The sequence below is a fragment of the Myotis lucifugus genome, unplaced genomic scaffold (genome assembly GCF_000147115.1).
Source record: "Myotis lucifugus unplaced genomic scaffold, Myoluc2.0 scaffold_27, whole genome shotgun sequence".
In the NCBI taxonomy this organism is placed as follows: domain Eukaryota; kingdom Metazoa; phylum Chordata; class Mammalia; order Chiroptera; family Vespertilionidae; genus Myotis; species Myotis lucifugus.
The window spans coordinates 7819160-7835398 of record NW_005871075.1 but is presented as its reverse complement, the minus strand read 5'-3'; the positions used below and the strand labels follow the sequence as shown (position 1 = coordinate 7835398).

The 16239-nt window shown below is 45.7% G+C and overlaps 1 protein-coding gene across 2 annotated transcripts in view; it reads right to left on the bottom strand.

Moving 5' to 3' along the window:
* The window catches only part of JPH1 (junctophilin 1), a 77893-nt gene that overhangs the window by 42294 nt on the left and 19360 nt on the right, over positions 1-16239 (bottom strand). The window lies entirely within an intron of this gene.

Here is a 16239-nt window from a genome sequence, read left to right as displayed (position 1 = left end):
CCAGGCATGTGTCCTGACTAGGAATCGGACCGTGACCTCCTGGTTCATGGGTTGATGCTCAACCACTGAATTACACCAGCTGGGCTTCAGCTCATTTTTAAGTGACAAGGACACATGTGAGAGGTCTTCCACCACAACTCTGCATAAATCTTCAGAATAAACTGTATTCACAAGTGTGGAACAAGAACCCGCCACAGAAATGCTGGGGACAGGAGGACAAGTGTGTCCACAGCACAACAGGATCGTGGAAGCGTGCTGTCCCTCAGCGAACGTCCAGTCCTCTCATTTACTACCTGACAGTCCTCTGGATCTTCCTACACAACAAGGACTGAGGCGGGCTCTTCGGAACTCCCCGCTCTGAGACTGAGGGACAGAAAGGTCATATGAGGTAGGAAAGAATCAAGCAGAGAAGAAACCAGTTCTGGCCTTTTGAAAAAGGAGGGGGTGCAATTTTAATAATTACTAGTGCTTTTAAAGGCACATTTCTCATACCTTCAAAATTATTAGTTCAATTTTGTTATGTTGTGTGCTTCTCTGTGATTATTACCAGCTAACACACACACAAATATATACAGATATCACTCCAAGATCACAATAAACCAAGGGCTGATTTCTAAAAGGGATAGGGTAAAGGAGAAGTTAAGAAAAATTCTAGCGCATTTCTTAAGGAGTCCTGGAGAGGAACATGAAACAGACAAATAAAACCATAGGTGGTAGGAGCTGAAAACAAAGGGGCATAGGCCACATTTCTGAGTCTGGGGGTGGGAAAGAGGGGTGACTGGATGGGACAGGTCCCAGGAGTTCACACCACCCACAACCGGACAGGCTCACCCCAGGCTGTGCAGGTGTGAGCAGGGAGGTGACCTGTGTCTATGCTCGCTGTGGCCTGGAGGACAGCCCCCGCCTCTGGCCATCACATGGCACTGGCAGGACAAGGTACAAGGGAGAGCTGCAGTCTCTTCCTCGTCAACGCCATGACTTGTAACCTGCAAAGTACAGCAGGTCCTCACGTAACAGCGTGATGGGTTCTGTGACTTTAAGAAAAACGTATAAGGAAACGAACATCACCACAGGCTAATGGGTACAAACAAGAGTTAAGTTCCTAGGGCATCTCACCAACGTTACCACGAAACGACTTTATTCGAGGACCTGCTGTATCACCATTGGAAAAATATAAATACCTGGTATTAAGTTAAGCAAGCAAGCAAGTATTGATGATGATGATGATAATTACTGTTAAGATTGACCGAGTGCCTTTTATACACGGGGCCTAAACTTGCATTTTCTAAGAACTTGACGTGTAATGTCTCCTATGATCCACCCTGGCTTACGGGCTAGTGTGCGGTGGGAGCTCATTTGAATCGAATGTCAGCATTGTGCGTACACACCCACCCAGCCCCCATCCTGCTCCAGCTCTCTAGCCTCCCCCTGGGGTGGTCTTCCTTCTCACTCCAGCCATAAATACTTGGTTTCCCTCATCATCTGAATTAATAAAGAGGAACATTTTTTTCCAGGCACATTTAACATTTTTCTTAACATATACATTTCTCCTTTTCGCACGAGTTAATTCTTATATATAATAACCTTTTAGGGACAAAAATTTTGAGTTTAACTAAAAGTAGGATCGATGCTATCAAGTAACAAGTGATTACAAGCTGCACTAGCTTTTCAAATGATTTACTCCAAGAAAAGGGATTCAAAAAAACATTGAAATCAGGTTTAAATTTAACATCTCTCTCAGACATTGCCATGTTGCTGTGTTTCATTGGGGTTTCAGCGGTGATACACACCAAATCCTACACACACCAAGCTCTCTAAGGCAGGCACTTCACGCCTGTGGTGGTGGTGGCATATGAAGCCTTCTGCCTGCTGGGCCGCTCTGAGGCCACCTCTACATCCACCCTGGTCCCTACTGTCTCCTCCATCTGGAGGCTCTGACGGCTCCCTCTCACCTACTCCCCTCGGCTTGTCCTTAGGTGTCTCGGTATTTGTGCCATTTGGCACAGAAAACCTGCTACCTCAATCTGTGGCATATTGTTCCAGCCACAGCATAAATGTAACCCTCGGATTAGATTAGCATAGTGGAGATTTCACGGTCTCCCTGGACCGGCACTGTAGACGGAGACAAGTTACTGCGGATCCACAGACTTCAAACCTGAAGATCTCTCTTCCACCGCAATGGAACACACTCGAAGTGGAGTTTCTCGCTGTGTGTCGAGTCCCCTCCTAGTGTGCTGAGGAGCACGAGTTCTAGAATCAGACTGCCTGGATGCTATTAGCTCTCGCCATCACTGGCCTGGAGGCCAGGGGCGTTCCCTCACCTAGCCGTGCCTTCGTTTCAGGAAGGGTAAACCCACCTTCTGGGGTTATCATGAGGACCACAGATGACACATGGAAAGCCCCAAAGAACAGACAATGCACATAGGGTACTCAACTTCATTACCAATTAATACTTATCAAATTAATTAGTTCGATAACTTAAAAATGTATTACGTTTTGCCCTGGCCAGTATGGCTCAGTTGGTTGAGTGTTGCCCAGTTTAATACCCGGTCAGGGCACATATTCAGGTTATGGGTTCGATCCCCAGTCGGGTTGTACACAGGAGGCAACTGATCAATGTTTCTTTCTCACATTGATGTTTCTCTCTCTCTCTCTCTCTCTCTCTCTCTCTCTCTCTCCCCCCTTCCACTCTCTTTAAAATAAATAAAAAACATATTAAAATATATATTAAGTTTCTGAATAAGATATTCAAATGGTTCAAAAAAATAATAAAAAAATAACAGGGAAAATCTCCCTTTTACCTGGTCCTGACCCAGCCATAGCCAACCAGTGTTGATGTTTTTTAAAAAAGACCTTTCCATAGTTTCTTTAAGAGTATACAAGAAAATGAAGTTCCTGTTTTCTTTTTCTACACAAAAGAAAGCAATACATACAATGTGTCTGTTCCTTTGTGAAATGCAACAAGAAAACAGTGACCAAACGGAGCATAAGCCTTATACTGTGGCAAACTACGGCAGCCCTTGACTATCGTGAGAGGTGACAGTGAGTGGAACCCCCCGGGTGAAGCCGGGACAGCAATGGGGTGGGGCTCTAGTCAGAAGGCCTCTGTTTGGTCCTGGGCCCGTCATCTGCAAGCTGTGCAGTCCTGGACAGATTATCTAAAAGTGCTGGAGGTGTGGAGTTGGTCATCATCATGTTTGTTGTGGGGATGTAAGATTTGTGTGCAAGAGTTTTGTAACCCTGGCTGGTGTGGTTCAGTTAGAGCAGTGGTCGGCAAACTGCGGCTCGGCAAACCGCGGCTCACGAGCCACATGAGGCTCTTTGGCCCCTTGAGTGTGGCTCTTCCACAAAATACCGGCTCTTCCACAAAATACCGACTTCTGCACATGGGCCACGAAGTTTCAATCGCACTGTACATGCGTGCCCGCACGTGGTATTTTGTGGGAGCGCACTGATCACCAGGGGGCAGCTCCTGTATTGAGCGTCTGCCCCCTGGTGGTCAGTGTGCATCATAGCGACTGGTCGACTGACCAGTCAACCGGTCCTTCGGTCGCTTACGCTTTTATATATATATATATATAGATGTTTCTATTTCCCTCTCCCTCTCCCTTCCTCTCGCTGAAATCAATGCAAACTTGTTTAAAGAAATAAGAATTTTGTAAATTGAAGATACACACACCGAGCGTTATTACCAGTTAGAAGCTACCACAACCCTTGAGGCCACTCCCCCTCCTCTGGAAACCCCAGTGGAGTGATGAGAGCACAAGTCTCCATCTGTGACCTGGAATCTGGCCGGACAGATGCCATTCCTCCTCTAGGGCCACCTCGCTGGTGTGGGGTGCGCTCTGTGCTGTAGCTCTATCTCGCTCAACTTTTCCAACATGGGTCCAGTTTCTTTGAGAGCCGACCCCGAAATGTGTCAACATAATGGGAGGCTGAAGGTGTGAAAGTCAATGAGAGGGAGACTGGAAGGAGAGGGGGTGACACACAGGACCTAGCGGTTTCCCTTCCTCACCAGCAGCCCGACCTGTTTGGTCCCCCGAGAGCGTGGCAGTCACGGGTGTTCTGACACTGGCCGCGTAAGTGGGCGCGTGGGCCGGTGCTGCGTGCGCACTGGTCAAGGGGAAGCTGTCCGGGGGATTAAGAGATTTGGGTTCTTTTGCTGATTCCTCACTATTTGTGACCAGAGGCCTCTCACCTCCCTGTGATCCATTAGCTTCCTCAGCTATAAAATGAAGGGGTTCGAGTGAGAATTCTAATTAATTCTTGTAACAAAATTTAACATACTTACACTTTCAACAATAAAGATTTAAAAACAACAACAACAAAAATTTAACTTACTTCCCTCCACCCCGACACAGTGAGAGACCAGGGTGCATGCTCTGGCTGGCAGGGACCTGGGCTGTCCCCGCCTCCTGCAACAGGCCTTCCACCAAACCTGAGCACGCCCACAGATCCTGAGCACCCCCACGGATCCCGAGCATGCCCCTGATCCCGAGCACGCCCCCGATCCCGAGAACGCCCACAGATCCTGAGGACCCCCCGGATCCCGAGCACGCCCCTGATCCCGAGCACGCCCCTGGATCCCGAGCATGCCCCTGGGTCCCGAGAACGCCCACAGAACCTGAAACTACAGCTTAAAGGTGCCAAGTAAAGAGTCCTAAAGTCCCTCCAACCTGAATGTTCAATCACTGTGGCAGCTATACTTTTGTTTCTAAAGAAGTCTGCTTATTACGTATAAACAAAAACAAGATCTCTCTTTATTATCTTTAAAAAGTGAGACTAGCCTTGACCTAGAATCAAACCCACCACCTTTTGGTGCACAGGACAACGCCCCAAACAGCTCAGGTCCCCGGCCAGAACCCACTAAAATAAATCATTTTGCTTTAGTAGATCAAGTTGGAGGTAAGGTGATTATACCTTCTAGCTAAAATTTTCCTGCAATTTGAACGGTAAAGAACCCGAAATAATAGCCTGGACATAGCAATCAAATCACATGTGGAAAGTGAAATATAAAGTTGTATGTATTTCATACAACGTAGATCAACATGTCTAGCAATAGATGTGTACACATGTGAGCATAGAGCAGAAATGTCCTCAAGGATTCGTGGCTTCTTCTTCTTATTATTATTTAAATCCTCACCTAAGGATATGCCTTCTATTGATTTTTAGAGAGAGGAGGAGAGGGAGGAGAGGAAAGGAGGGTGAGAAAAAGAGATACATGTGAGAGATAAACATCAACTGGTTGCCTCCTATATGCACCCTGACTGGGAATCGAACCCAAAACCTAGGTAAATGCCCTGACCCAGAATCAAACCCGCCACCTTTTGGTGCACAGGACGACACCCCAACCAACCGAGCCACCTGGCCAGGGCCTTGGTTGATTATTTTTATCACTGGATCGCTAACGCTAACCACAGTCCTTAAACATCCTGCAATCTGCTCATTAAACCTGGAACGAATTCACATTGTATCAACCCATTTCCCAAAATCTGGAAACTGAGAAAGGCCTCAGAGATTACCGAGTTTGATTCACATACAGATCAGCGTCGGCTGGAGCAGGTAAGGTTCATCACACTCACCCACACTCACGTGCACCCTGCAAATGTCTGCCTGCGGGGACCCAGCCTGCATGCTGGTGTCAGCGCCCACGGGGACAGCATGGTGGGAGGCACCATAACAGAGCCATACGGGATGCAAAGTTCTAAGAGTCCCACGAGCTGGGCTAAAGGCACTCCTGCACGACCATGAGGTGATGAACCGTGGGGACCTGCCACCCTCAGGGGACTGTCAGAAGGCGCCATGTACAGGGATGGCTTTAATTTGACTGCCAAGGACTGTCTACTCTTCAGGAAAGCACACAGGTGTTTGCCAAATATTTGTTTTTAATTAATTACACTTCTAATGTATTCACATCTCTTTTAAGAGAGGGAAGGTATGGAAGGAAGGGGTGGGGGAGGAAGACCCAGAGAAAGGTGGGTGATGGGGAGAGGGGGGAGGAGAGGAAAGACAGCAACACAGGGACTAGTGTGGGATCCACACAGCCCAGGAGAAATGCCCAGCAGGCTCGCGAGAGTTAAGTCTAACCGAGAAAAACTCTAAGTCCCTGAGAGAAATGTGAAAATCACGATTTTAATATTTATATACCTCTATAATGTGTATGTAGATACACACAAACACACTCTAAAGATACAGAATTTTATGCTACTTGCTAAGCATCTATACTCTAGGAATCTTGCTAAACACTTTGGGAGCAAAATTATTACGCTGAGCTCTCCCAACAATCCTTTGGGCTGTTGTTCTCTCTGTTAGAAGGAGATATAAGGAAGTGTGCTCGGACAGCGGTCTGTCCAGAGTACACGGCAGCATCGGACGGACCCCAGGGACTTTTAATGATGAAGCCCACACTCTTTCTTCCACATTATGCCACCTATCAGCTGGAAGTAATTAAAATGTTATGGGGGAAATCTGCTATTTGTGACACTGTTTGCTTATTACACTGGTTTTTATATTTAAGCTGTACATGATCCCAGTAAAATGACCTTTCACTAAAGTTGATCATTCAGACAAAGGTTCTTATAAATTCTGTGCGATGCAGATGAAACTAAGAATGAACTGGAAATTAAGCACCATCGCTAAACCTACTCTGCTTATCAGGGTGCCCCCTGGACCAGAATGCTAGCAGCGGTCCCTTGGGCATTGAAGCCTCGCCTTAACATAGAAGGAGCAAACCCCTGCTGACCCCACTGAGCCAATTTGGTTAAGAGAGCTGAAAATACCACGTGGACAGATGTGTGTACCCAATTATTTCAGGCGTGCAGACCCAGCCCTGGTGCCCAGCACACTGAAATAACCCTTCTTCTTTGGAAGCAAGTGTCTACGGACAAGTTGCAAACTGAAGTTTGATGAGGACATTCCAGGCTCGAGGGAGCTGGTGAGAGATGCTCAACGTTCCCAAGGGCCAGAGTCCACGTGCCACGCCCTGGCCCAAGCAACAGGTCCACATCTGTTCTCACCTGTCCTCTGACCCACAATGACTCCCTCACATTTATTCATGCTCTGATGACCTTGGGTCCTGGGATATATCTTAAACATACACCCTCCAACACCCTGCCCTTTTCTACAACCACTGATGCTGCCCTCTCCCTTCCCAGGAGGGCTGAGCAGCAGCTCTGACATAAGCGACTGGAAGATGGTGAGAGGCAACTCCGACAGGACCGAGCGGGCTCCTAGAAGCCCCGAGAAACGCATCCGCCAAATTCTCTGAGTCTAAACCAGGGGTGGGCAAACTTTTTGACTCGAGGGCCACAATGGGTTCTTAAACTGGACCGGAGGGCCGGAACAAAAGCATGGATGGAGTGTTTGTGTGAACTAATATAAATTCAAAGTAAACATCATTACATAAAAGGGTATGGTCTTTTTTTTTTTTTTAGTTTTATTCATTTCAAACGGGCCGAATCCGGCCCGCAGGCCGTAGTTTGCCCACGGCTGGTCTAAACCAACCTGGGGTGAGGCGGCGTTCCTAAGGCTCGGCGTTCCCCTTTACAGCCCGCTCACCGTGTCAGGCAGGCATCGTACACGATCCACCGCGCACAGGAACTCTCGGTGTCCCTCTGAGGAGGTTCTATAATTATCCCACTTTCCCTGGGGAAGACACCAAGGCTGAGAGCTGTTCAATGTCCTGCCCAAGGTGGAGTCGAGACTTAGCCAGACTCCAAAGCACGTGCTCGTCCTGCACTCCATGACCTTAAGTTACAGCGTGCGCATCAGATCAGTACCTGCTTCATAGTCGAGAATCTTCCTCCCAGTTTGGCCCCTCAAAGACCTGAACTCTTATTAGGGCAGATGTGCGAATATTTTATTCTAAAGCAGATGACCCAGAGGCTGTCTGCCCAACCCCAGGAGGCATCCCACCCCCTATCAGAAAGCTTAGATTTCTTTTCTGTGCTGTTAGGACAGAGATGCCGAAGGTATTCATGCAGGGGTGGGCACTAACAAGTATCCTAAGGAGCAGGACAACATTTTAAATGAAAACATGAGAATGGACGCATTAATTTGAGTGGGTACCACCAGGTTTTGCTAGAGGTACTTGAAGGACCTGCATCTTGGTTTTTCAAAGTGAGCTGGACACAATGTTTGTTACAGCACAGCCTGTGATAGCGCCCCCCAGTCAGGGCGTGTCAGTCACACGGGGGCATGCAGAGTCTGGGATGGCGTGCAGCCATCAGACCAACAGCCTGGGGGACACAGGCAGCATGGATGGATCCAAAAACGCAGCCTGGAGTGGCAAAAGACCAACAACAAACCCCTAAAAATTATACACAGCATGTAAACGTTATTAATGTATTAAACATAAATAAGAGAAAATGAGCTTTGTGGTGCAGTGCCATTCATATAAACTAAAAACACACAGGAGAGCCCAGCTGGCGTGGCTCAGTGGTTGAGCTTCAACCTATGAACCAGGAGGTCACGATTCGATTCCCAGTCAGGGCACATGCCCAGGTTGTGGGCTCCATCCCCAGTTTGGGGTGTGCAGGAGGCAGCCGATCAATGATTCTCTCTCATCATTGATGTTTCTATCTCTCTCCCTCTCCCTTCCTCTCTGAAATATATATATATATATATATATACACTTAATATATATATTCAAATGAACAAACAAGAAATACACAGGAGACACAACACGTTTCCATTTATACAGAATCAATGAGCTATAATAAATATTGACTACTGAGCGCTTACAGAAGGGAGTGGACCTGGGAAGGTGGAGAAAGAGGGAAGAGAACAGAAGAGAGTGGCCTGCTGGTGATGGTGCATACAGAAGGCAGAACCAGAGGGATGTGTTCCTTCAACCTTCTACAATGAAGGGTTAAGAAAAGGCAGGAGGGAAGGAGAGAGGCGGGAGGGGAAGTGGGGGAGGAGGGAAGATAGAGGAGTTGATAGAAGGTGGACACAAGTTGTGAATCTAGCTCAGAGCTGCCTCCACACACCCACTGTTAGCTTTCGTCCTACCTTCTACTGTAATCACATGCAACCCTCAGGTCTGTACCATGTGCGTGGCACACGCTCACCCCGCACCCCCACGCCCTGCGTGGCCACGCCTGGATTACAGCCAGTTTGTAGGCTTGAAGACTAACAGAAATGGAGGATAGCACTTGTGGGCATTGGAATGGAACACCTGGATTGATTCTGAGAAAAAAAATGCTCCATTTTCTTTTTCTGCGTCTACAGACTGGCAGAGCTTAAACACGCAGAACACAGAGACCAAGGCAATGAAAGATGAGAGGCGAGTTAATGACCATACGTGACGAAAAGCTCGACCTCGCCTCCTTCCTCCCCTCCACCCAGAGGTGCGGGGGTGGCGGTGATCGCTTTCTCCTTGCTTGGACCCCAGCCTCACGCTCAGGCCACTGTGGAGGTGCTGGCCTGGGCTGGTGGGGAGAAAGCTGGGGGAGCCAGGGGCGGTGAATGAATTCCTAAACAAACTCTCCCTGACACATCACTAAAAATAAGTCTGCTTACATGCACAACACATTTGGGACTGGTAAACTGAACTCTCTCCTTCATCCTCTCTAGAGACTAGACGTTTCAACTTTTAGAGAAAATAAAATGCAGGTGCAACCACGTGGAGCCCCGTGGGTAGGAACTTTTGATGTATGTGATAACGGCGCACCTGCCAAGAGGTTAAGGACTCGCAGAGCGCACAGCCACGGGTGGACAGCCCAGCGTCCTTGGTCAAACGCTGATAAGGCTCACTTGGGCATTGCCTTATTTAGTCAGGCTGCTCTGCCCGGAGCCGGGCACGGTGACAACTGCGTAAGCTGTGACCGGCTCTCTCCTCCCCGCCGCTGGTGCTGACACACCAATTAAAAAGGCTCTCTGGGATTTAAACAGCCTCTCGCCTTTCCGAGTAGCAACTTCTCTACAAAGAATAACGGTATCACAAATAAACCCTGCATGTGTCTATTTGCTTGGCAATGAATTCTCTAAGGCACGCTGAAAACTAAATTCCAGCTCTTAGGGCTTTCTTGCCGCCAACCCTGAACAAATGATGATGTTATATAAGGTGATTCTATTGCGTTGGCTAACTTGCATATTTTCTTCATAAACCACTATTATTACTGTTTCTTTTGTCTTCTTCTTTTGTGTGTGTGTATGTGTGTGTGTGTGTGTGTGTGTGTGTGTGTGAGAGAGAGAGAGAGCATTGCTTGTGTTTAGCAAAATTTTTTTCTCTTTTTTTTTTTTTTTTTTTTACAAATTCAAGGTTTGCAGTACCCCCGCGTGGAGCAAGCCCATGGGCACCATTTTCCCAACAGCACTTGCTCCCTTTCTGTCTCTGTGTCACATTTTGATAATTTGCACAATATTTTAAACTATTTGATTATTATTATATTTGTTATATTGATCTGTGATCAGTGATCATTTTTTATTTTATTTTTTCCATAACCATTTATCACTCTATGCCCTCTTCCACCTCCATGCCCCCTGCCCCCAAATCACCACACTGTTGTCCAGGAGTTCTTTTTTTCTCCTCAATCCTTCAGGTGCACCCCTCCACACACACACACTATTTGTAACTGTATTATTAAAAACAAACAAACAAACAAGTATTATAGTATTGGAGACAGCCTGATCTATCAATAACTTGCTGTAGACCTGACTCTGCTCTCAACAGAACTCTGCTCTCAATGAATTTTATACATCTTTACCTACATACACACATATGTATATGCACATAAACCACTCTATATGTAAATTATTTTCTACAAGAAGGCTAGCATGTGAGCCAGGTGTAATTGCTGATAAATGAGGACGCTTTCTAGGTACTAATATGGAATGCATTCTAATATATATTGCTAATTAAAAAAAACCCCAAACCCAACAGGGTGCACAACAGTGGATTCTGGGCTACAATCCTTCATCTGCAATTCCAACATCTGAAAAACTTTAAAAGCCAACATTTTGTTTTTAATAAGCTTAGGGCCAAACTTATTTGACAATGGCACTGGAAGGTAACTGGAAAGAAGCTATTTGTGGTTCTGATTTATCCCCCTCTGTGTGAATCCTGTCTCCCTAGAGAATGAATGTGCTTGATTACCGGGTGCTGCTCAGACCCTGTGGCGCTGTTGTGCAATTGATGCTCTACGCACCATGTTACTTTTCTAAAATCCAATATGGTGCATTCTAAAACATACCTGGACCCAAAAGGTTTGGAAAGCAATTATGGACGTGTGGTATGTAATCATATGTGTCAAAGGGGACAAAATGTATATTGGTGTGTAGACACATCGGAAAAATTTTATAAAGATACCAATAACATTGCTTATCTTCAGGGAAAGGAAATAGCTGGAATCAGGAGTGGGAGGGAGATTTATCACTCAGTCTAGACCATTTTGCAACTTTAAAATTTTGAACCATAAACATGTGCCATCTATTAAAACATAAACAACATTAAAATTAAAAAATCACCAATTCTTCCCTGGCCAGGAGGCTCGGTTGGTTGGAGTGTCATCAGTGTACCAAAAGATTTCGGGTTCCATTCCTGGTCAGGGCACATTCCTAGATTGCTGGTTTGACCCCCCGTTGGGGTGAGTACAGGAAGCAACTGATTAATGTTTCTCACATCGATGTTTCTTTCTCTCTCTTGCTCTCTAAAAATCAATATAAATGTGTCCTTGGGTGAGGACTAAAAAATCACGAATTCTAAGTACAGGACAAGAGCCTAATCTATTTAAAATATATCCTGTTAACCAGTCTTCAGTAAGCAGCGTTTCACACCCACTGCCAATGGATCCCTTTGACCAGCCTTCCTTAGTACCTGTGAATTTCAGCTTCTCTTGACTCTCATTTTAAGCATGTCCAGGTCTTTCCAATGCTGCTGTCTTTTCCTTTGAACTACAAAGAGTCCTCATTTAACGTTGTTTATAGGTTCTGTGACTTTAAGCCAAACGATGCATAAAGAAACCGATTTTACCACAGGCTCACTGATATAAACAGAGTTCAGTGCCTATGGCAATCTCATCAATGTCATAATGAAATGACATTATACGAGGTTCTGCTGTACTGCTGACTGCTCATTTCTTAAATAAAGCTTTTGTGTCCCTAACCCACATGTGGCTTCTTCAATTAGATCTGAAACTCTATAAAACTCATGTAACTGGCCAGATACACGCTTACTTATATGTCCTTGCCTTTCGATTTCCATGGAATTTCATGAAAGTACAGATAAAATCATCTAACTTTAAAATTTTTACTTGGCACAGTTTTTCTTACATTGGTGGTTAATTATACGGTGTGTATATCTGGTCTTCCTAATGAGCCTCTGGAGCCCATTAGTGAGTGATAAATATAAGCTAAATTGGATTAAGCTTATAAAACAAAAATCATTTCCCAGGAAGGCTTTACAATGAAAAGGAAATGGGAAAAATAATCAAGGCAAGTTTCTGAAGACTTAAGTGCCACCTGTAATGGCTGTGAGAAGTAGGGCCCTGGGCTGATGGAAATTATTCTGAGATTACAATTTCCAAGTGCTGATTCGTGCACGGATGGTGGAGAAAGCCTAGTTACTTTTGGTGCCCTTGCCTCCGCAAGAAGTGGTCTAATAAGAATTACTGTGAGTTAAAAATTGCATTTGTTCCATGTGATATTAAACTAACAAGTTACTTACTGATTTTAATGAGTCCCAAAGGACTAAACTAGGAATCAAAATTTTTAAAAATCATGGGCTACTAAATTTAGAAATAACACCATCCTTATCTTTCTTAGAATCCTTGGAATCACTTCCAAGCGATTTCTGAAAGGTCAACATATTTGATTTAACAATTAGTCCAGTTTCTCCTTTTTAAGACAGATCTCAGAGGCTTTTGAAGAGTGAAATTCCATGCTGTGCAGTACGATTTCTCTCCAACTATGCATTTCATTCAGTTCCACTGCTCTGGCATTGGTAACAAATCTTTGCATCCAAAGCCAAAAATAAAAACGACATCTTCTCCCCTTTTTATCCTTAAAAATTAATCCTAGTAAAGAAGTTTACCTACAAACCATATTGATATGATTACAAGATAAAGGCAAAACATCTACATAGTTTTCAAAACAAATATATAGTTGTTTTAACTGATAATCACAGACTTTTTTTTTTAAGCCAGAAAAATCTTGGCAAGAATTCTAAGTCACCCTTTTACTTTACAGATGAAAAGCACCAAGCCCAGGGAAGTCACATCTTATTGTCTGTGTTCCATTCACTATGCACTGCAAGGTGTACAATTATTAATAACTGGCTGGACTGAAACAAGCAAGTGCATATGCATAGACAGTCTTATAAGTATGGCAACTTATCTGCACCCTATTCCTGGGGAGCACAGGAAGATGGGGGGAGTTGGAGGAGGTACCCAAGAGGGTTTGGCCGAGACAGGTTCATCTTCCCGCCCCCCTACCTCGTGGGTTGCTAAGCCTCTGGCGCCTTCTCCAGCAGGATTTTGGCGGCACCAGTACTTCCACCCGGTAGTTGGCTGTTTACTTGTTTGCCTCACCTAGAGGGTGAGCGCTGCCTTGGAAAACCCATTTCTCAAACATGCATAATGGCATGTCAACACCCATGAAGTGAACTTGATCTACAAATGATGTGAGGGTACAGATGGGCCAAGTAGAGCTGGACATCCAGGACGGTGGATGGTGGGTCTAGAAGCAGGAAAAGTAGAAAAGGGGGTAGAGCGGTGATGGCGAACCTATGACACGCGTGTCAGAGGTGACACACGAACTCATTTTTTTGGTGGATTTTTCTTTGTTAAATGGCATTTAAATATATAAAATAAATATCAAAAATATAAGTCTTTGTTTTACTATGGTTGCAAATATCAAAAAATTTCTATATGTGACACGGCACCAGAGTTAAGTTAGGCTTTTTCAAAATGCTGACACGCCGAGCTCAGAAGGTTCGCCATCACTGGGGTAGAGGGATGGGAGCAGAAAGGCAAGAAAAAAGCAAGAGTCAGAAGTCAAGAGACAGGGAGGTGAGCTTTTTGAGAACACGCTTAACCAGGAAGGTGAAGCAGAAAGTGGAGCCTGGGGACAATTTCTCCAGGAGAGATGAGTGTGTGCGCTCTTCTTAGTCAACACTAAACCAACAGAGGTCATGCGGCGACAGACTTCCATCATGGTCACAACAGTCTTAGGTTATTTCAATCATCTTCGCTTCACATGTTTTCATTAAGAGCTAGGACTCTGAAAGACCCAACAAACCAGTCCAAAGAAATACACCCCTACTCTCCCACGACACCACGCTGCCTTCAGTATGGGAAAACACATTTTCTATAGAAACCTTATTTGAGAAGATGGGGCAATAGTGGAGTCAGATCCGATTTCATTTCTTTACAGGATTAAAAGGAAATAACCGACTCCCTCGGCTTAACAACATAAGTGCCACCATGGCAGCGAGCGTCTCTATCCATCACCAAGATGCCGCCAGCTACAGTGTGGTCCTCTTTAGAGAAAGATGATAACATATATCTTTTAAGCAAGAACAACAAGATGGTCTAATGGATTTGTAGTGATAATTCAAGCTTTGATATTTTTAAAAAAGGATCTAACCCCAAAGGCATTTAATTGAAAAAATGTACACGCATCACAAATATTCAGAAGCTGTGTGGGCCTTGGGTATATCACGAGATGTTCTCTGTTGTAACTGCTGCTGTGCCCACAACCACTTTACTTTTTGCTCTGCTTAGAACACCCCCCCCCCCATTTCTGCCTGGAAAATCCTTCTCATGGTTTGAGTTCCGAATGTAACCCCCTCCCCATGAGACCTTTCCCAATGCTCCCACATGGATAAAGTAGCCTTTGCTTTAAAAACTTTATCCAGCCCCGCGAAGATAGTGAAAAACTTGCCCACAGCACTCATGCCTCACCGCGCATTACAGCGACTTGCTGCATTTCGCTCCTGGGGAACAAGGCGCTGGACAGCGGGATTATGTCCTGCTCACTTCTGCACTGACCATGCTCTCACGAAGCATCGACAAGTCCAGGTCAGTGGCGTAGGGCTTCCATGAATTGTCATGCACTCATGGCATGTGGGCCTGTGGGTACTGACTCTCCCTACTTTTACTCTATTCTTCTGATGCCATTTTGCAAATGACAATTGACCTAACTGTGTAGGGGAAAAGTCTGGTTTCAGGTACTTCCCTAAAGCCTAAACAGACACACTGAGGAAAGGATATAATACGACCTTAATAATCTTATGGTAGACTTGCGCACTTTCTTACATTAATTAAACAGAAAGGTATTATAAGGAGCATTTTCTACCTCATGTTAATGTTACTTTCTCACATTTCCAAGTCCAGCTATTTCTTCTGAAGTAGTTGATTGAAATAATGAGGTGGGAATATAGACATGCAAGCATATAGGTGGCCAACTGTGCAAATCCTGTTACGCAAGGCAAGACCCAGGACAAAGGCACAGGTGTTCCGCTCAGAGCTGTTTAAATGTACCGAGCGGATGGCACATGGTATGAGCCAGGCTGATCCGAGCCTCCACAGGAAACCTGCATCGCAAAAACCTGTGCTCTGGCCACAGTTTGCAGACACCTGGAGTGGCCTCAGGCACGTCACACAGAGGTGTGCCCTGTTCACCACTGGCTGGGCTTCTCTTCGTCTGTGTGATGCGTTAGGAGAAAACTGTTCCTCCTACTCCAGACCTCGGGGGAGAATCTCTACAGCTCTCCTTCTCAGAGACCTAGGAGTGCCAATGGATGTCAACCCAATCATTGAACAGAGATGTCACCCGAACTTCACAAAAGCCTTGGATAATGGCTCACAGGCCCGATCATGTCCTCAGGTATGGCCAGTGAGGCAGCGGGGAATGACGTCATCCCAAATCTCTCTCTGTGCCCATAATAAGAGTCAGAGCTCAGACCGCAGTGCTTCCTGGTGCCAGGCACCACTCCAAACCCGACACGCGCCAACTCATGGAAGTCCCCGTTCCAACCCTGAGGAGGCTCTGGGAACTACCATGCCCATTGCACAGAGAAGGAGGCTAAAGCTTGGGAAGGTCAAGCTGTTTGCTTGAGGCCACTCAGCTAAAAAGCGACCGAGCCAAGACTTAACTACGATACCGTAATACAGAAAGGCTTCTGGAGAATTCCCTGCACCTCCCTGGGCAAACATCAGGCTGTCGTATTAAAGATTTATTTAAATTTTCTCCCTGAAGTTCTTGGCCATGCAGCCAGCTCATGCTCACGTCTCCCCT